Below are 21,234 nucleotides of genomic sequence, written 5' to 3'. Positions count from 1 at the left end.
ATGGAATTTGACTGATGACACAAGGTTCAGGAATGGCGGTCATGAAAATGAAGGTCCATGGTATTGCAAAGGTTGAATTTTAACTTAGTGACTTCTCTTGAACATGTCGGTGACACTGAATGGATTGGCAGCATTGACCCAAAAAAAAAGTAATGGATGGTATGATAAACCAAGGTATGTTGACCATCAAGCAAATAACCCAGCTGACAGAGTCAAAATGATGAAGTGAAAGTGTCATGTTCAAGACCGACCTGCTGTCATAAAGTGGTTTACCCCTTTTCCCATTTTCCCCAGTCATTGCTGACGAGTACCTCTTTATTTTTTTATCAAGCCTAAGGAGGATAACGTATTCTTGTTGTATAATTCCACCCTTCAGGCGAATCCATCTCTATGTGATGTTTTAATGGGTATAGCAAAGGTGAAACTTGGTCTTGTCATGATGGATAAGTTTGTCACTATTTGATGTTTTAATGAGTCTAACGACAATGATAACTCAGTCCTTTTCATGTTTATAGAGTTTAAGAGGGGACAAAAAGAAAACTCCACAAGGTATTTTTTGTAAATTTGTATCTCAAGTCTGAAAAAGCGTAAAACAATACAAGAGAGAACCTATTGACCATGTTCAGTCAACGTATTCCTTTTTCGTAAATAATCTATCTTAGCCCGAAATAGTGTTAAAATTATATTGAGTAGATGTAATTTCCAATCCGTTAATGAGCTGAAAAGGAAAAGTGCTTGGCAATCTTTTCATATTTTGAGAGTCTAAAAATAGAGTAAAGAGGACGCCACTTTGAGGAATGATTGGTGTCTAGGATAGAAACTGGTGGCGGTGATGTTGGAACTTCTCAAAACATGTTGATTTCTGTGAAGAGGCTAGCTAATACAACCACTCATTGCAATTGTTCCTCAAAAGGGTAAAACAACCAAGTGAAAGCATCTGATTGGCCAAGCAAATACTGACGATGGAAGGAGAAAAACTAAGGCTCATTTGACGGAAGAGGCTAATAGAATGACAATCATGAGGGTTAAAATGGAGATGGGTTCATTTTTACACAATCTTGAACCATAGGGAACTATTCATGGATTCAGTTTCATGTTTTCACAAGCTTGAAAATGAAAACTATGCTTGGATTCAGTTTCATTTTTACACAAGCTTGAGACGAAGAACTATGCTTGTATTCAGTTTCATTTTTTACATAAGCTTGAAACGAAGAACTATGCTTGAGATTAGTTTACATGCCCCCAAGATGATGACTTAATTCTAGGTACATGCCACCCCAGCTTCATTGCATTCACCTAAGTAGACTACTCATGGCTATAAGTTGGATGGAATGAAGGTTCATATACGAGATCAAGTGAAATACTCCACTGGGATTTTACGAGATCTATTCAAAGACTCGACTTATAAATTTGCTACAGGGGACCTTCTTTCATTTCTTAATGAGCTTGACACAAGACAAGGAATTATGCTTTGCTTCCTTGTTTCATTTTTTGGTGGGGTTGATACAAGACAAGTAACTATCCTCATATTCCTTGTGTCATTTTCTAACGAACTTGACACAATACAAGGAACTATGCTCAAATTCCTTGTTTCATTTTATAATGAGCTTGACACAAGACAGGGAACTATGCTCAGATCCTTTGTTTCATTTTTTAATGAGGTTGACACAAGACAAGGAACTATCCTCATATTCCTTGTTTCATTTTTAATGAGGTTGACATAGGATGAAGAACTATCCTCATTTTTTTTTTATTTCGTTTTTTTAACGAGCTTGACACAAGACAAGGAACTATGCTCATGGACATGTTTCATTTTTTAATGATATTTACACAGTAAAAGAACTAATCCTCATATTCCTTGTTTCATTTTTTAACGAGCACGACACAAGACAAGGAACTATGATCATAGGCCTATTTCATTTTATAATGAGGTTGACACGGTAAAATAACTATCCTCATTTTCCTTTTTATCACGACCCATAAGAGTTCATGACTTTCAAGAGGTTCTCATTAGATGGGAGAACAATGCTTTAGAAGAGATCATAAAGGAAATCTGGTTCCAATCACCCCAGTACATAATGTACAACATCAGGGAATTTATCGTCAGTTAATGTAGGCATGGAATGGGTTACCACATAATTGACCCATGGCGGGGAAGATACCATTGGTACAAAAGGACCATTTGGGGAAGTTGGTTGACTGGAAGCCATATTTGTACCAGGAAATGAAAGTTAGTCAACAGTGACAATTCTGCCTTCATGCGGGAAACACATCACTCAAAAGAGTGTTGAAACAATAGCTCCCATGTCAGAAAAATAGTTACGCGCAAGAAGTAAATTGTAATCTAAAGGTCCTAGGACTACCATCACATTGAGATAAAAAAAAAATCCTCCCACAAAGTAATAGGCAACTAAGGGGGGATCCCTAATGGTTGACTGGTTACTCTGTTAAAAGCCAATAGATTTTGGGTGACAAGCACAGGCAGCAGAAAACTGAGCACTTGGAAAAAAATTGAGGAAAGGATACTCACAGATGCACCTTCATATATAATAGTGCCAAGTAAAATCATATTACAAACCTGCAGTATGATCTAGAAAGGCTCATAAGAAGGAAGACGACATCCTGCTAGTCAATTCCAATCAAAGGAAGTTACCAGACTACTCCCAGAGGGTATTGTAAAAATGGGAGAATTACCCCCTTGAGTTACGAGAATGGGAAGTTTTTCCTCCTATCCTGATGGAATAGGAGGCTTTCCCCCAAGCTCATTAGAATATGAAGAAACAAAAAGACATTGAGTGGTATCATACTCACTCTCTATGGGAATGGTGCAATTAATTGAAGGTGAAATCAAGCCAACTATTTCCTCGACCTCTGATGGGTCAGGTATAGACTCATGGGATTCACATTCAGAGAGAGTGGTTTTGGCTGACGGTTGATTTGGGTTTGTCACATTATGACCTAGTGAATGATTAAGGGATAGTCTCCTCTAACCAGATGGAAGTCATTGCGTAGAAGAAGGATAGTTATCCAACACTATCTTGGCTTCATCTAGATAGGGATAAAGGTGAATGGGGTGATTCCCTTCACATAACCTTCAGGGAAACTTAACTTTACCCTTCTTTCCATGAACTCTACTACCACTAGTTGATGGTGTGTCACCATCATGATCTCCAAAAGTTGATGACATAGGATGATGTGAATGAGAATACCATTATTCTAAGATCTCAAGAATACCATAACAATTTCAAAGAAGATGGTATCCTGTACAAAGTTTGCATGGATATAAAACTTTGTGAAGCTTATCGTATGGTTCTCATTCAAAGTTTCATTCAAAGAAATGGTTTATTGGTTGCCCCATTGCTGAATTTGAGTCTTCTTCTTCTTCTTCCTATCCACCTGGTTACTAGTATCAATACTTTCACCAGGCGGAGAGGAAGAAGCAACTGAGGAAGAAGGCAAAGGTTAAACTTTAGGATCAACTGGCAGTTGCTTTTGTCCAGTTGTAGGAATATTCACTTACAGGGCCAAGGAGGTTGAAGAAAACCAAAATGGAAAGCCTATGGTAAGCCCCGGAAGGGACAATGTAGCCATATAAGGAGTACCAATATTTCGAAAAGGAGGGAAAGGACTAGGATTCCCATCAAAAGGAATTCCTTGATCAGTGGACTCTGTAGTTGTTGCCATATGTTTCAACCTAAGATAAAGTAAGGAGCAACATGGAGGATGTTATATGTGGTCAATTAATTTATTTTAATCAAAATAACATAACAAAACAAAAGAGGGATAATCTAGGCAAAATAATTACCAAGTAACTATCAATTGCAGAGTACCTCTCGGCGAACAAAGAAGTACGGGTGTGCAATCTCCCCAAATGTTGTGTTTGGTGTATCAGAGTGTATAAGGTGGCCGACTCGGTTACCTAAGGATGGATAGAAACCTAGTTTTGTCCTTCCATATATACTCAAATGTATGTGGAGGGCCAATCTATATTAGCATTGTCTAATGCAAAACCATATAGTGAGAGCATTCCTTTATACTTTATGTACTATAACACTGCCCTATATACCCAAAGGTACATGGACGAGATATGATATAATCATGTACGTGGAATGAGGTATCACACTTGGGATGTATTGCAGGCAAGTTAGTGACAACTACTATGTTTTACGATGCTGGAACACATCTATAACATAGAACCTCTAAATGTTTTGTGTTAAGTTACAAGGCTCCATTAGGTTAATTGAGATAACTTTTAAGTTTATCTTCTTAAGAATTTTCCTTTCAAGGTTCACCATGTGATGTATGTTTGCAATTCCTAGAAGGAAACTAGCATGAAAATGATTCTTTCATTCAATTAATGATGAAAATCATAGCTAGTAGTGGATAGGGCAATCAAATCTTTGACACAGAGAAAAGAGCACACCTAATGAAATTTCCCTAGCTATTCCTATCCAGCATTCACAAAATATAATATCAAAAATGCAAGTTTTTCTTTTCAATTCCCTTAATGTTGAAATGAAAAAAAGGAAACTAATTCACATATAATCAATCAATATTTTTTCAAGAACGAAGACTTTATAACAATTCCTTTTCGAAAGAAATGAAGACTTTTATGACACTTTATTTTCAACAAAGATTAATCGACTATAATCTAACTTTGACAATGAATCGATAATGATAAAGAAAACATTTAAGAAACGTTAGTAAATGAAAGCCAAAGTAGCGCTAACAAAGGAAATACAATGTTGATTTCAGAGACATAACATTCATTGATTATTCAGTAGGTAGAAATAGAACGAAATTTTGGAAAAAACCAAATATAAAGGTGGAAATTTGACCTAAGTTGTATCAGCGTAGGTCTGAATGGGAGATAGTGTGCTAAAATGAACTTTCTCTAAGCTGAGGGTGCATTGATCAGCGCATTATCTGTAAGCTAAGGGTGCACTGATCAGTGCACTCTACCCTGACCAAGGGTGCACTGATTCCAACACATTCTTAGAGTGGGCATTCTAGTGCAAATTTTGGCCAAAAAACTTCAAAAAGGCTAAAATAAGTTCAATGAAGGCAAGCAAGGTCTACTAGGGTGTCCTACGATGTGGATAAACTACCCAGAACGATGATCGTTCCCCATTGGAGTCTCCAATTTGTTATGAGGAATTTGGTATCCATAGATAAATACTAATACCCTAGGTAGGTAGCTATACCTAGAACAACATATTTAAAGTGCTTATCCTTTTTCTATAAACGATGAATAAGACAAAGGAATCAAAGGAACTACTTGTTCTTTCGATTTCCTTTTGTCTACTTTTTTTGACTCCCATCGCTCCTTCTCAAACTTAACTCGCTCCAAAAGTACTTCCAAGCATAAACAGAAGACAAAGAGCGAATCAAAGCAAGAGATCTATCAAATACAAGTAAATGGAATCAAATACATTCACACATATAAACATCATATCTAAAGATAATCATATGAAGAAAGGTGTAAACAACATTATTAAGTAGAAGGAAGAATTACGACCATGAAGTCCGATCCACTGTCACTCTTCCAGCTTGGGTTCCAACCAACATCACATCAATAGCACAACACTTCGGTAGCATAACAACACTTGCTTATACTCTCAATTCTCACACCAACAGTATTTCCTTACAAATTCTCAATGTCTAGCCCTTGATCACTCAGATGAGTGCTCAATTTATAGGAAGATGGAGGAGGTTTTGTCATAAATGAGGGTATTGAATGGCCTTCCAAAGTTACAGTTAGTTTCCATGGAGGAAGGGATGAGAGGATAGGAGGTTACTTAACTCATTCCTCATCCATTATTGAGCTCATAGGAGGTGATAAGCATGGGAATCTTCTATATGACACTAGAGGATAAGAATATTCCCAGAAACCTATGTGAATTTTGGTCAATCTCACCCAATGTAGGTCAAAGTGGGCTTAGGTGCTCTGCAGAGCACCCTAACATGGGCCTACCTACACTGAAGCACACTTACCCCTATCCAAGGTTGTGCTAGTCCCTCAAGGAGGAAATTGTGGAGTATTTCAGGCCAAAGAACTCTCAGGGAAGGAGGCATTCAAAGAGGTGAGTTGTCTAGGGCATGTAGCAACTCAATTAGGGTTTGATGAGCCCTAATGGTACTAATCTAAATGATGGGAGTGATGTGCCCAAATGGATCTGTAACGGAGATGAACTTCGTAATAAATCTTGTTGCCTTGTATCACTATTTATTTGTTTTTTTAACTATTGTTTTGCATCTTATTTATGTTTTCTCATATAGTGTAAAGTCTTCTTCTCAATCAGTTCTCACACTTTCAGGAATTTAAGTTAACATTCATTTGTTGTTGGAGTAATCACTTCTACTTCAGTTTTTATGTATGATAATTTCAGATCATATAATTTGCTATGAGAGCGAGTTAAGTTTATAGAATTTTCCATTGAATGTTAACCAATGAGTGATGAATAGTTTCAGCAAGCATTTTTGACTATGCAATAGATGTTGGGAGAACTCTATGAAGACAAGAAAGTGAGAGATGCATCTTCTTCTTCAAAGACATCAAAGAAGGACAAAGGTAAAGGAAAGGCTGATAAACCATGTTAACCTCCATCATCTCCATCATCATCATCATCATATTCTTCTTCTAGTGCAGAATCTGAAACAGAAAAGAAACCTAAGAAAACATCTCTCTTAAAACTTGATTTAAAATTTGAGTTACCTATTAATGATGGCGAAATGAATCCTGAAAATCTAGATAACTGGATTAAGCAGTTATAAGTGTATTTTCGTATTCATAACATTTTTTATGATAAAATGAAAATTTAGTTAAAATGGGGGGAATATATTTAATTTGGTGGCAAAGTAAAACTTAGATAGATGTAACGCGACAAGGTAAAGTCATCTCTTCATGGTCTAAGTTCTTAAAAGCTCTTAGGAAACAATTCTATCCTTTAGGATACATACATCAAGTTGTTATTGATTGGCAACATTTGAGGCAAGGTAAAGGGAAGAGTGTTCAAGACTTTACTCAGGAGTTCAAAAACAAAGCACTGGCATTTGGTATTTCATTGGATACACATGAAACTTTATTAAAATACATCGTTATTTTACATTCATATTTACAACATACATTATTGATGTTTAATCCCTATGATTTTGATGAAGTGTGTGTTCAAGCCATACATATTGAATCATGTGGCAGACCATTTAAGTTTTCATCGCAATAATCCAAAGAGTTGGAAATCAAAGATTCCATTGACAGTAAAGGGAAGAACAATTCGAAGAGAAAGAAATCAGTGACAGCTCAGAAGGAAAGACCTATTTGTTCTCATTGCTAGGGAATCAATCATGATGAATCTAAGTGTTGGAAACTTCATCCAGAACTTAAGCCCAAAAATTTCCTTATGGAGAAGGATGAAAGGAAGGCAATTGCAGCAGTCCAGCAAGATCTAGGTTCAAATCTAGGTGATGAAAGGAGGATAACTTCCATGGTTACGACAGGTAAAACTTCTGACACTTGTTCAAGTTTGAATACTATTGCATATTCATCAAACATAAATCCTTCAAATGATGATAAAAGAGTTGAATTATTTAACATAAGGATAACTTCTAAGCACACAAAGATAGACACAATGTTTGATAGTGGATCACAGGCCAATTTAATATCTGAATATTTAGTTAAGAATTTGGTTTTGGAAACACAGAATCATCCAAGACCCTACCCATTAGGATGGCTAAATAAATCAACTCAGATAAAATTCAAAAACAGTGTCGATTAAGATTTTCCATAACAACTAATTACATTGATGAAGTGGAATTAGATGTGGTTCTAGTAGACATATGTGGAGTTGTCTTAGGAAGTCCTTATATTTATGATCATGATGCAGTATTTTATAAGAGAGAGCAAAAATATCACCTTAAGAAAGTGGTGGTTGAATTTATTGTCAGGGAACATCAAAGTAAAAATCACTTGAAGTTAGTTGTTGCTAATCTGATGAAGTGATTAATAAGTTCAAATAAAATATTTGTAACCATGTATGTAAAGGAACAACATAAGAATTGACATGATGTTTGTTCAAGTTATGAGTCTCAGCTTCTACATAGTTTGATCAAAGACATAGAAACTTTTCTAGTTCTATTTAAAGAAACCAAACATCTTACTCATAAGTAGGGAATACAACATGAATTACAATTGATGCCTAAAGCTCCTCTTCCTAATGTCAGAATGAATCAATTCAGTCCATGTTTGGAAATTAACAGTTACAGGGATGCAAGCTAGTATTGGGAAAATTTAGTGTTCAATTTCTCTTGTATTGTGTCACATTTCATGTTTCAAATATTTTGGAAGCCTCTTTTCAAGTGGAGAGGAAGCCCATTTGTTTTAATATCAAAGTCTTTTCTAAAGTAGTGTCAAAGTATCTAAGGGAAACTTATGCATCAGGAGAAAGTGCTAATCAATGGAAACATCATTTAATGAATAAGGAAAAATTGATTCAAACAAATCAACAACCATTTCAATACTTTGAAAATCAAACTAAGTTGCAACAACTTTCACCTTACAGGTTGATGGGTTTACTGTAGCAAGTTCACTTAGTAATCATGAATCAGGAAAGTATCACAAGTCAAGTAGCTGGTTTGATGTCAAAATTGTCATTGATTGTCTCTGTCATTCCACAAAATAGATTGTTGATACGTGTCAATAGTATTAAACAATATCCTGTAGGGACTATTTTCAAAGATGTGTATGAATCACTAATTCATGGTACGTTGTAGAAAGAAATAAATTTCCATGTTCGAAACAAGTTGTTTGACCATCGTCGCAAGTTGTACATATTGTATATGGATGGAATAGGTCACTGATTCAAAATGTGCCATGGTCAACATCATCATGGTCATCACTTTTAGGTGCTTGATCGAATGTATTGGTACATCATCAAGGCAAGGTGGAAAGTGAGGGAGCTCTACCCTCATTGACTATTTTTTTAAGTCAAACTTTTGTGGTCCAAAAGCTTCCAAGTGGAGAGGATTGGTCTATGAGGATCTCATCAGATCAGTTGCACAAGTTCGGTGTCGTTGTTAGTATTTAGGTCCACTGTCGTCAGCTTCGACAGTGAGGTTTATGGTTCAGGTTGTCTAGTAATGTATATGGTTTTTCATGGTGCTTAGTTGATATGGTTTTGTACCTGGTTGTCGACATGACGTTGTCATAAATTCTACCAGGATTTGGTCGTCGAAATATGATTGTCATCCATCTCGTGGGATTTCATTATTGACGGGCTTGTCGTCAAGTGATGTCATTGCTAATGTCGCTTTGTGACATCTGGTCGTAAATGGGTTTTTATTTGATGTTAAGACTGAAACCCTAAACCTAAGACATTTTGTTAATCAAGCCCTAAAACCCTAACTTAACCGTACACTAAATACCTAAAGCCTAAGTCCTAAAACTATCAGACGTATTACATTACAAATCAATGTATTAAAACAATACAAAAAAACTTTTGTATAAACCATCGGCCTATGTAATAAACATAAACATTAAAAATGATTTACAACTATCTCTAATCGCGTCAGAACTGTGCCATGTGAGTAGCTAGAGGAGATATGGCAAAGGTTAGAGTTAATAGCAGTGGATAGGATAACCGTAACAACAGTCATGTGAGTAGCGGGGATGTCAGATCTTAATCGCAGAAGAGATTGTTAATTGTTGGGAGTTACGGTTAGCATGTGAGCATTGGACAGACACAAATAGTTGTACATTAGGTGTTATTGCCAGATCTGTCAGAGATAATGGTGAGGTGACATGGTGGTCCTATTCACATGGAGTAGTTAAGCCGTTTTCGCGCAGTTTGCTAACCATTGATAGTTGTGCCATAACCAAAGTCTAGATTTGGGTTTTTTGTTGCAGTTTATTAAAAAATAACTGAGAGACCATGCATATGAACCCTAAGGTCGTAAAACATAACAAGACCGAGACCAAACAAACCCCAATTTTAGCTAATGCATTCCTAAACTCAGTGTTAGGGACTTCAAATGTACTTGGAGGGTTTGAAAAGGATGTTTTTCTCATTGAAGGGGAGGAGAGTGGTTTTGAGTTTCATGTGCAGGTTCTGGAGGGATATAGGTTGTTTTGTTTTTAGTGTAACAAGAGAATCTAATGCCAGAATTGGGAACCGTGATAGGCTTTCTAAAGCTATCTCAAAGATATATCTTATGATAGTGACCAAAAGTGCCTGCTGCGCATTCAGTTTCGTCAAATTTCTGTGTAATCAACCTCTTCAGTTTCAATCCTAATAAAGAGGTTTCCCATCTTGAAAGCAGACCCAGAGACGTAGTCCATCAGGGACGAACTTTGTAATAAATCTTGCTAACGGGTATCACTATGTATTTTCTATTTTCACTACTTTTTTGCATCTTATTTATGTTTTCTCATGTGTGGTAAAGTCTTCTTCTCAACAAGTTCTGACACTTTCATCACTTTAGGTTAACATTCATTCATTTTTGGCGTCATCAATTCTACTTCAGTTTTAACATATGATCATTTAAGATGAATCACTCCTCTCCAAGAATGATAAGCTCCCCAATGTGATTACTACAACAAATATTTATTGTCAATAGCCTCCTCCAATTCCCCCACCTATGGCTTGATTAATATGCCAAATTGAATTAATTTCAGATCCTTTGTCCATGGATGAGATCCAGTAAATGATGGATGTGGGCTCCTTGAAGAATGGGAATTATTTCCATAAAAAAATGAGGTTAGGCTCGAATAAACATGAGTTCAAGTCTTTTTGTTGGGAATGATTCGCCGAACAATGCTTCGAGATATCACTTTTTATTGATTTACCTGCACAGTTTTTGTTCAGAAACAAAGCACAGTTCTGTACAATTTATAGTGAAATAAACTGCACATGTGCAATTCTTATTTAGAAAAACTATGTAGATGCTCAAAAGCAGGGTTTTGTACCATGAGATCCATAAATTCCACTTTATTCAAGGTATATAAGTTGTTGACTTGCAAGGGAGTGCTTCATGAACCTTGCATGGATGGTGAGAGATCCAATTTTGATGATTATTTGTCATGGTGACAAAATGAAGTGTCACATGTACATACTTCCTTACCTCCCTTGATGGGTTAGTCTGATGGCTTAGTACAACGATGCACCATTAAACAACTTGTTTAGTTGAGACAAGTCAGATTATAGACTGGTCCATTTCATATCTTCGAAGTGCTTTGTAATATCCCTCCATTACTATAATCTTGTTTTGCTTTAATGAAAAATCAATGGAAAATATTGGAACAATGATGTGAATAAATAATTTCTAATAAATAAATAAAGGAGGTGTATCTACTTGGCAATGAGACACCTAGAGATAAGATTCTTGTGAAAACAAAAGAATATAATTTCATTAGTAAATGAGATTGGATAAGTGTTCATGATAAGTATTCTAAAATAAAATTATAGATAAGCTTAATGGTTGGGAGAGAAAGATCGACTAAGTTGCTTAACTAGTACAAAATGGCTATTTGGTTAATCAAAAATGACTAAAATTTGCATATAAACACCTATTTTTTGGTTGCTCACCAATAGTAGCTAATTTACAGTATTTATAATGCAACCAAATTTTTCTCATTTTTAGCTTAGTCATTAATTGGTTATCTTAATTTTATTATCTAGCAATATATTTAGTCATCAATTTTGTCATTGATTTAGTCATTAGTTGCAATAATTAATCACGAAATATAAAAAAATATATATTACTAAATGATCACTCGATAAAATGAATTAATGACTAAAGAAATATTACCAAAATGTTGGTCGTGCTATAACATATTGTAAATTAGCTACTAATAGTCATATATATGCAAATTTTAGTCAATGTTTAAAACCAATTAATGGCGAAAGTAATATTATTAAATTTTCATTGTGTTATAAGATATTGTACATTAGATACTAATGGTCGTATATATGCAAAATTTAGTCGTCATTTGTAATCACAAATTTATCATTTTCAGTAGTCATTTATATTTTTTTGGTAGTTTCATATTCATTATATAAATGACTACTATGGTAGTTTATAGACATTTCAATTATTTTCATTAACAACCATTAGAAGAAACTAATTTAGTCATATACTCATTTTATTTGTGATCATCATTAATCAACATAAAATATTAATTTAGTAGTTTTAGATTGATTTTATGTGTTCATTATTAGTCAACATAAATTAACTACTATGATTTTGAAACTAAATTAAAAATAAAATGTCATACAATGTACATGTTCATCTAATATGAAAACACCAAGTTACAAATGTTAATTATAGTAGAAAATAATATCAACTGAAACTATAAATAATTTCAACCACGAAAATTATATTATATAAAATGTCAAGTATTACAATATTAGTTTCCAACTTAATATTGGTTAGAGTAAAATTTACACATGAAATATTGTTTCATCACTTGAAAACATTATCATTGCATTGTCAAGGCATTGCAAGAGAATTCACCAACTATGAGATCTTGACCATCACTCTTTGTGTGTGTCGTATGTGTGATATTGACTCTACAAGTACCACTACATTAGTTCTCTTCTCTCTCTCTCTTTAATTTGCATTTTGTCGCTCCAATGTTATTGTTATCCTTTTTCTTCAATTGCGTGTTCTTACCATTAACACTGAGTTCCTTTCCTCAAAAATAAAGAACATACAATGCAGATTATAAGATATGAAATATGATGAACATTGGAATATGAAATGAAATATAATATAAAGGATTTATATGATATATTCCTTAACATCCACAATATTGTCAATGCCATTTTTCCTTGTAAAAGCAAGAAACTAGAACAAGTTTTCTTCAGTTGGGCAATAATGGTCATTATGAGGCCAGATGACCCATATAAATAAACAAAATAAAACATCACCATAACAAATATAACCATAGTAAACTTAGTATTCAACCTTCAAGGAATAATAGGCACAATCATTCCAACTAAGTTACATGCTAAAAAGTGTAAGTTGTAAATTACTTATATAGTGTGGGAGTGCAAACAAAACTCTTAGAAAAAGCTAGAGATAATTCTAGAATAAAATGAAATGAACGAAAATGGATACAATAGTAGGATAGCCTTGTATACATGTGTATAACCAGATAATGTGGAAGGATAAGTGAATAATTCCAAGGCTGGAGGTCAATGATGTCAAGAATGCCCAAGTCTGATGAGCATTTCTTCATATAAGAACTACTATTTGGGTTGATTATCACATATGAATAATCCAACTAGTCTATACCAAATTATTAATTTTTTTCTTATATTTATGGATCACTACATTATAAGTGGACAGATTACAAAGACAATTTCCTTCCTATTGTGTTCCTAACCTGTACTACAATATATTAGTTGTGTTTTGGAGCAAATTTCCAACATCGAAAATATGTAGCAATCACCACTAGTAATCCCCCATATAGGATTATTTTGGAATGTAACTTTTAGATTCTAGTTTCTATATGATTCTTGAATGTAAAATCCACTCTGAATTCCGAAACCAAACTTCCAATTTCAGGGAACACCTGTGGCCATCCTCAATCACTCAAACTCAAAACATCAGTGATCGCTATAATGAAAAGATAAAATACAAATAGTTTTGATATATTTTGTTTATGATACAAAAATAATGTTAATAGAGATGGTCAATACTAAAAAACAATAGAGTAGATATAAAATTGCAAGTAGAACTAACAAAATCCTAATTGTAATATAGTTGATTGATTATTCTTAGTAAAGTCAACTAGATACATACAGGTTTTCATTTTCACCTTTCTTTCCCATATCTTTATTGGAAATGGAAGATAACTTAAAAAACAATAGAGTGGATATAAAACTGCAGGTAGAACTAACAAAATCCTAATTGTAATATAGTTGATTGATTATTCTTAGTGAATTCATCTAGATACATACAAGTTTTCATTTTCACCTTTATTCCCATATCTTTATTAGACGTGGAAGCTAACTTGCATGCACCTCGCCAAGCTATTTTAGCTAGAGTATATGTTGCATTCTCATATTTCACAATTTCTTTTCCATGAACAATTGCAATAGGTATTGGAGGAATTAGTTTCTACATCAGCTGAGTTTTCAACTTTCATTTTCTCGATTTTTGTTTTCTTGCATATGTATTATTTGAGTTTTCCTTAGTGGAGTTTTAGATAATAAGACAATAGGTTTGAAAATAAAACATTCATCATGCAAAAAAAAAGACCAATTATATGATTACAACCGATCTTTCTTTGTTGTTGGAAAAAAACCAGTGAACTACGCTCAATCATTAAAGTTATCCAAAACCAACCTGGTGGACATTCGAAGTTCTGCTACATGAACTTGTTCCTTTGTGTGGATAAATTTCTCTTTGTGTGTGTTAAGGGATATTAAATTTTTTGAGAGTGATGGCTTATACTTACCATAATATTTTACCATTTCCAACTAATTTTTGAGCATCTTGATAGATAATGTTCTTTGTTGCATCTCCGTTAACAATGTGAACTTTGAAACGGGAACTATAAACTCAAAACGATAACTCTAGCCAAAAAATCCCCCCAAAACATAAAAAAATCATCTCGAAAAAGAAAATTGTTTATTCTAGAATAACACTTTTTTTTCTAGGGTAAATTTTCAACATGTTCTAAAAATGCTATCGAAAACCATTTTTTGTGAAAAAATTGTTCAAAAAACACCCTGAAAACAAAATGTGTTGATGTGTTAGGTTAAAATAACCTCTACTACTTTTTTCATGATAAATTTTCAACATTTTGAAAAAATGGTGTAAAAGTATTTATCCTAACTCCAAAAAACATTAAAATTTCAAAAGAATAATAAAAACAAAAATAAAAACCATGAAAAAAAATTAACAAAAAGTAAATAAAATACATATTTAAAAAAAACATAAAATTAAAAAAATGACAAAACAAATCAAATATATAAAAAAGACAAAACAAAAAATCAAACATAAAAAGAAAAAACAAGAAAAAAATTAACCTACAGAAGACGACACATTCCAAGTAGTTTTCATCCCTTCATTTACTTACTTTAAGGAAAACATTAGGCCCATTGTCTATTTCTTGTTCTAGGTTAACCACCAAAACTAGGGGAGATACTTTTATCCACAATCATCAATAATTCATAACAAATTGGCAACTCCGCTGGGGAATGATGTATTCCCTTTGTGGTTTCTTTGTCCATTGTGTTTTCCTTACCTTTTTCATACACATTTCCCACTTTAACCAACCAAGAATAGACCTAGGAAGTGATTACATTGAGTCTTATTTACAATTTTTGTGTTAGAATCTTCTTTCCCGGGACCAATTCAGCTTCTGGCCTACTAACATAGCATTTCACCCCACCTAGGCCCTCTCCATTCCCGCGTTGCAAAGCACTGGTGCCTCTTCTGCACCTATGTTTATCCCTATTTTTGCACAATGTTTTTCTCATTGTATCAGTGTTGCTTTGGTTGTCCTGCTTCGAGTTGACCTTCCCTGGTTCTTGAGTGATTCGTGGTCTCTTTGAAGCCTCCAATTTTTTTGAATTTGTGTGTGATTACCTTTGGCAAGAATTGGTTTCGATTTTTCTTTATTATTATCATTAGGCCACTTCCAAACTTGTTCCATTTGATCATTGATCGCTTGGATGAATTGTTGTTCTAGTCCTCATTTTGAAAAGTGCATTTGAATAGGTGATTGCACTTTACATGTTATATTTCCTCATTTTCCAAGATTAAGAGTGGCGAAAGGAAAAAAAATGTTCCATTGGAATTTAGGTTTTTTGCATCCACTTTGATTTAGGAACATTTGCATGAAAATGGAATTGCATTGTGCATCTTGTTTGCTGCATTTTCTGTGCTACATGTTGTTTCTATGTTCCCTTCCTTAGTTATATTTTCATTGAAGAGAAAGATTCCATTTCCTCATGCTAGATTTGTATTTTAGGGAATTCGGGTGAATTCATGGTGAGCCATAAAATTGAAACTTAATTCAAGATCAACTTAAAATTTATATAATCAACATAAGGAGAATTTTTAACATTAATACAAACACATAGAGGTTTAGGCTAGAGACATGTTCTGGCATCATTAAATGTAGCAATTGTCATTGTTTTCTAGTGTTGGATCCTAATGATGAAATCTCATTTCACATATGTGAGTGTATAGGATCATTCTCCACATACCTTTGGTTATATTGGTGGCACTCCACGCATGTAAATTATATGGGAACACTCTCATTGAATGGTTACGCATTAGACAACACAACTACATATTGCACTCCCACATGTCATCGAGTATCTTTTATGAGTCCCTATTAGGTTTCTATCCATCCATCGGTAACCAAGTATGTCTCCTTGTATATCGTGATACACTGAACACAACATTCACAGATGTTGATTCTTGTATGTTAAGTCCTTCGTTCACCAAGGTGTATATTGCAGTTCATAGTTTCTAGGTAATCCTTTATGCCTAGATTATCCTATTTTTTACTTATTTATTTTTGTGTTAATAAAATTAACTATCCAACATGTAACAATAAGATCCCCCACTCCATTCGCATAGAATGAAAAACAAGCCTCCTCTTGCACTAGAGGCTACTCCTAGCTGTGGTCAAAAGCATAAAAGAACGTAAAATAACAAATTAGGAAACTCAGAAACTACTTTTGGTCCTCCTCCTGAATATGATCAACCAAAATTATTTGTCCCCCTTGAACCCAAGGTTACATATACTCTTGTCAGTGAAACTGACACAATCCATATTGAATTACCTTAAAAATTGTTGCCAGAAGTTATAGAACATGACCTTCTTGAGTCAAAAACTTTACTTCCTGAGGTCATCGATTCCAAGGAGCCTCAGACATTTTTACCTATCAATTCAGGTATTCCATCTTCTCTTCCTCTGTCTTAGATATATCTTCCTATCATATATCTTGGCCCTAATGGCTAACCACTTACACCTCCACTTGTGAGTATCAAGGAGATCCTACAAGAAGGGGCTCTTCCTTCTACTCATTTGGAGGGAATTTTCCTTTATCCAACCCATCCTCTAATTCCTCCTCCACCTCTTGTATAAGTTATTTTTCCTGGTTCTTTTAACTCACCCGCAAATTACACACAACTATCTACATTGGTATTATTGACCATGACTTGAACCAATATTGCTTCCTATCCTATGTCTACCACTATGGTTTAAACACCAAGTATCGGTTCCACATTTATGTTTTCGACATCACCAGAGGCACATATGTATGGTGGCTTTTATGTTCCACCAAGTTATCATTCCTTATCTAATACCTTCTCTAGTGGATCCTCCAATTTATGGACATGCCCCATGTATTCCACCAGGGGAATTCCATTTGGCACTTCTCTTACGATTGTTGCTAAGCCTACTCCTTCTCCTTCTCCTACACTGACAATTGAACAAGAGGATGGCCTATATGTTTATTGGAAAGGTCCCCTTCAACAACATTACTATCTTTATTTTGGGTACCCTCCACATGGGGAGCAGTTGCCTCCAACATCCCTCCCCCCTTTAGCAGGGGGCAACCACTTTTTGGTATACCTCAAATTGGTAACCAGCCTTATTATAGTCCTCCTTATCCTAGGATGGATGCTAGTGTTTGGAAACCTACTTTGCCTATTCAACCTAGTTCAATGTTGGGTTCATTATGTGATTCCCAACCTATGACATCTTCATCTCAAGTTCCTATTCCTCAATATGTACCTCAACAAGCTCAAATTCATATTTCAATAAACCATATGTTATTGCTCCACCCGCACTCATAAATACGCTTTCAACCCTCATGCAAGAGCTGCTCATAATTATAACTTATTTTAGGACTTGGCTCAGTATCCATCATCTATATCAACTCTTGAGGTGTTGCAAAATTTCCCTACCCAAAACAGGTATTTACCTTAGCTATCAGATATGTGGATCCATCAGATTTGAACCTCATCATTTTCACTCATGAAAACTATACCCATCAGCTTCCATCTCAATTAGATTTTATAATCCAAGTCGTCATACATGGTAAGAATATTCATCATTCTATCATGGCTGAGGGAGCCTCGACTTGTATTATGTCCATGTCTTTTTGGAAGGTGATTGGTTCTCCTCAACTAAGTCAGTCACCTACGACATCGAAACCCTTTGACGAGAGAACATATAAACCATGCAGGATTTTGAACTCCCTGCAAGTTGAATTATGGGGAAAAATTGTGTCCATAGAAGTCAAAGTTATTGATGGACCTCTCAATTACAATCTTCTATTGGGACATACATGGGTTTATGCCATGAATGTTGTAGGTTTGGCTTATGTCTGTATCACCACCTTTCCTCATAAAGGCAACATTGTATCCATAGACCAACTCTCCTTTTTCGCCTATCATTCACATGTTATTAAAAGTGTCCCTCTTGTACGGGAAAATCAACAATCATATCATCATCCCAAAGTTGGATTGTTGAAGGATTCTTCACCTGTGGGAACCTTTTCACTCCCTCCTCCTCTCCTTCCCAACAACTCATCTTTGGTAGATTATATCAACATGATATCATTCTCTACTATCCTGTCCTATCCATGGATTGTAGTAAATGAAACTGAAATTCAAAGTTTTTGCGACCAAATGCTGATAATCGACATTGAGCTAGATTAAGAAGACATTTATTCATCTTGTGCAATTTCTTCCTTTATCTCGCTTAATTGGGTATACATATCATTGGATTATGGTAATTCCTCTGATCCTTTCTCACATGTATTCCGTACCGATCGAAGCATCATGGAGATCATGATGCCAAACAATGCACCATAGGGAGAACATCACCATCATTTCTCCTTACTTTATTCCATTGAGGATAGTCTCAGTGATGTATACTTGCCCAATTCTATCGAATTCTTGAGGAATTCAATATATATTCATGAGGTCAACTCAAAAAATAACCTGTCGAATATCGAAGAGACAATACCTCTTGATATTTCCATTAAGCCAGTTGTTGTCAAAAATCTACACATTAGAACATCTTGTTCTCCATCCCAGATCGAGACTTATCGAGCCCTTTTCAATGAGTTTTGAGATGTCTTTTGCTGGACCTACAAGGATATTCCAGGTATTAACCCAAATATAGTTTTACATGAAACTAATAGATATGTTGATGCCAAATTAGTTCAATAGTTTCTTCATCCGGTCAATCCCATAAAGGTTGATAGAATTAAACTTGAAGTTGAAAATATTCTTTGTGCCGGGTTCATATTCCTCATTCCTTTAACTGATTGGGTGTGAAATGTAGTTCATGTCATGAATAAATAGGACACCATTAGAGTGTGCTTTGATTATCTGGATGTAAATTATGAAAGTCCAAAGGACATTATCCCACTCTATTTATTAACCAAATTATTGATGACAACACTGGCTATGAAATTTATTCATTTATGGATGGATTTTCGGGCTATAATCAAATCAACGTTTTCCTGACGGATCAACCTAAAACTGCTTTTATCTACCCCCGGGGCACTTTCTCTTATAGGAATCTCCTGTTTGGTTTAAAGAATCCTATGACCACATTTCAACGTGCCACATATTATGCTTTTCATGATATCAAACACATCATTCAACCATATTTTGATGACCTCCCTACTCACTCCAAACATCGGGTTGATCAACCGATGCATCTTCAGGCTATTTTCCTTCATCGTAGACATTATAATATTTAATGTAACCCACAAAAATGTGTTTTTTATGTTAGTTTTGGTCAATTTATTGGTTTTTTCATATGAAAACAAGGAATTTGTATCGATCCATTGAAAGTACGGGGGCTCACTGATTTTCCTGCACCTTCTTTACTTGTTCAGCTTCAACAACTCCAAGGGAAACATAACTTCCTCTGAGGAGCCATCCCTAATTACATTGAATTGACAAAGGATTCATTTGCATGTTGAAAGAAAGGGTCCCTTTCCATTGGGATGATGTGACTCAGAAAGCGTTTGATGCATTGAAAGATTAATTGGTTTAGCTATCTCTTCTATATTGCCCTGACTATCAATATGACTACTTCATATATCTTGCTATTGCCATTTCTACTATAGCAATGTCGTTAGTCCAAGAAGCTGATTTAAGGACTGAACATCCAATTTATTATCTAAGTTAGAATCTTAACGATACCAAGATTAGATATTCTCACATAGAAAATTCGGCTTTGGCGACAGTTCAAGCCATCCAAAGGTTTCATCATTACATCTTGCTTCAGAAAACTATGGTCATTCTGGATTACAACCTTATGACATATATTTTATCACGTAAATTATTGGGGGAATGTACTTGAAGTGGATTGTCATTCTACAAGAAATTGACCTAGAGTTCATCAAATCTACATCAAAAAAATCATTGGTTTTTGTAGAACTAATATGTGATCTTCCTTCTGCTGATTCAGAATCTACATATGAAGATTCTATCCCTGACGCGTTGTTGTTTCTTATCTCGTCATCTCACCCATGGTATGGATATTTCCTAATTTATCTCCAAATCGAGACTTTTTTTTCTAATACCTCTCACTCTAAGAAGAAAAATATTCATTACCAAGATCCAAATTACATCATCATTGGTGACACCCTTCACTGTTGTGGTATCAATATAATTTCATGAAGGTGCCTCACACTTGAGGAGGTGGAAAAAGTCCTCAATGAATTCCACCCGGGCGCATGTGGTGGACATTTATTTGGTTATTCTACTACCCAAAAAAAATTATGTGCTAGTTACTTCTGGCCTACCATCTTTCACGACTGCATCCTTGTTGTCCAAAATTGTCATGCGTTCCATATATATGATCATAAGGCCCATGTCCCTCCTACTTCATTGAATCAAGTTATCGTCATCGTTCATTTTATGACATGGGCTATACAATTTATGACATGTAACCCTCACTTGGCTGGTGGGAATGGTTATATTATTGTCGCAGTTGATTAATTTACTAAATGGGTCAAGGAAATTCCTATATTTAACAAAACATGAAAAATGGTTTCATAATTCTTTTTCAACCATGTCATTGGACTATTTAGTGTTCCACAAGCAATAGTTACGGATCATGGAAAGTATTTCCAGAAGCATATGATGAGAAAACTAACTGCTAAGCTGGTACTTTCCCATGAATGTTCCACTCCCTACTATCCACAGGCTAACGGACTAGCTGAGGCCATCAACAAAGTTCTT

Source organism: Pinus tabuliformis, chromosome X, assembly GCF_031772625.1.
Source record: "Pinus tabuliformis cultivar Carrire ecotype Pingquan chromosome X, CPIR1, whole genome shotgun sequence".
In the NCBI taxonomy this organism is placed as follows: domain Eukaryota; kingdom Viridiplantae; phylum Streptophyta; class Pinopsida; order Pinales; family Pinaceae; genus Pinus; species Pinus tabuliformis.
Note: the sequence above shows the minus strand (reverse complement) of the source record.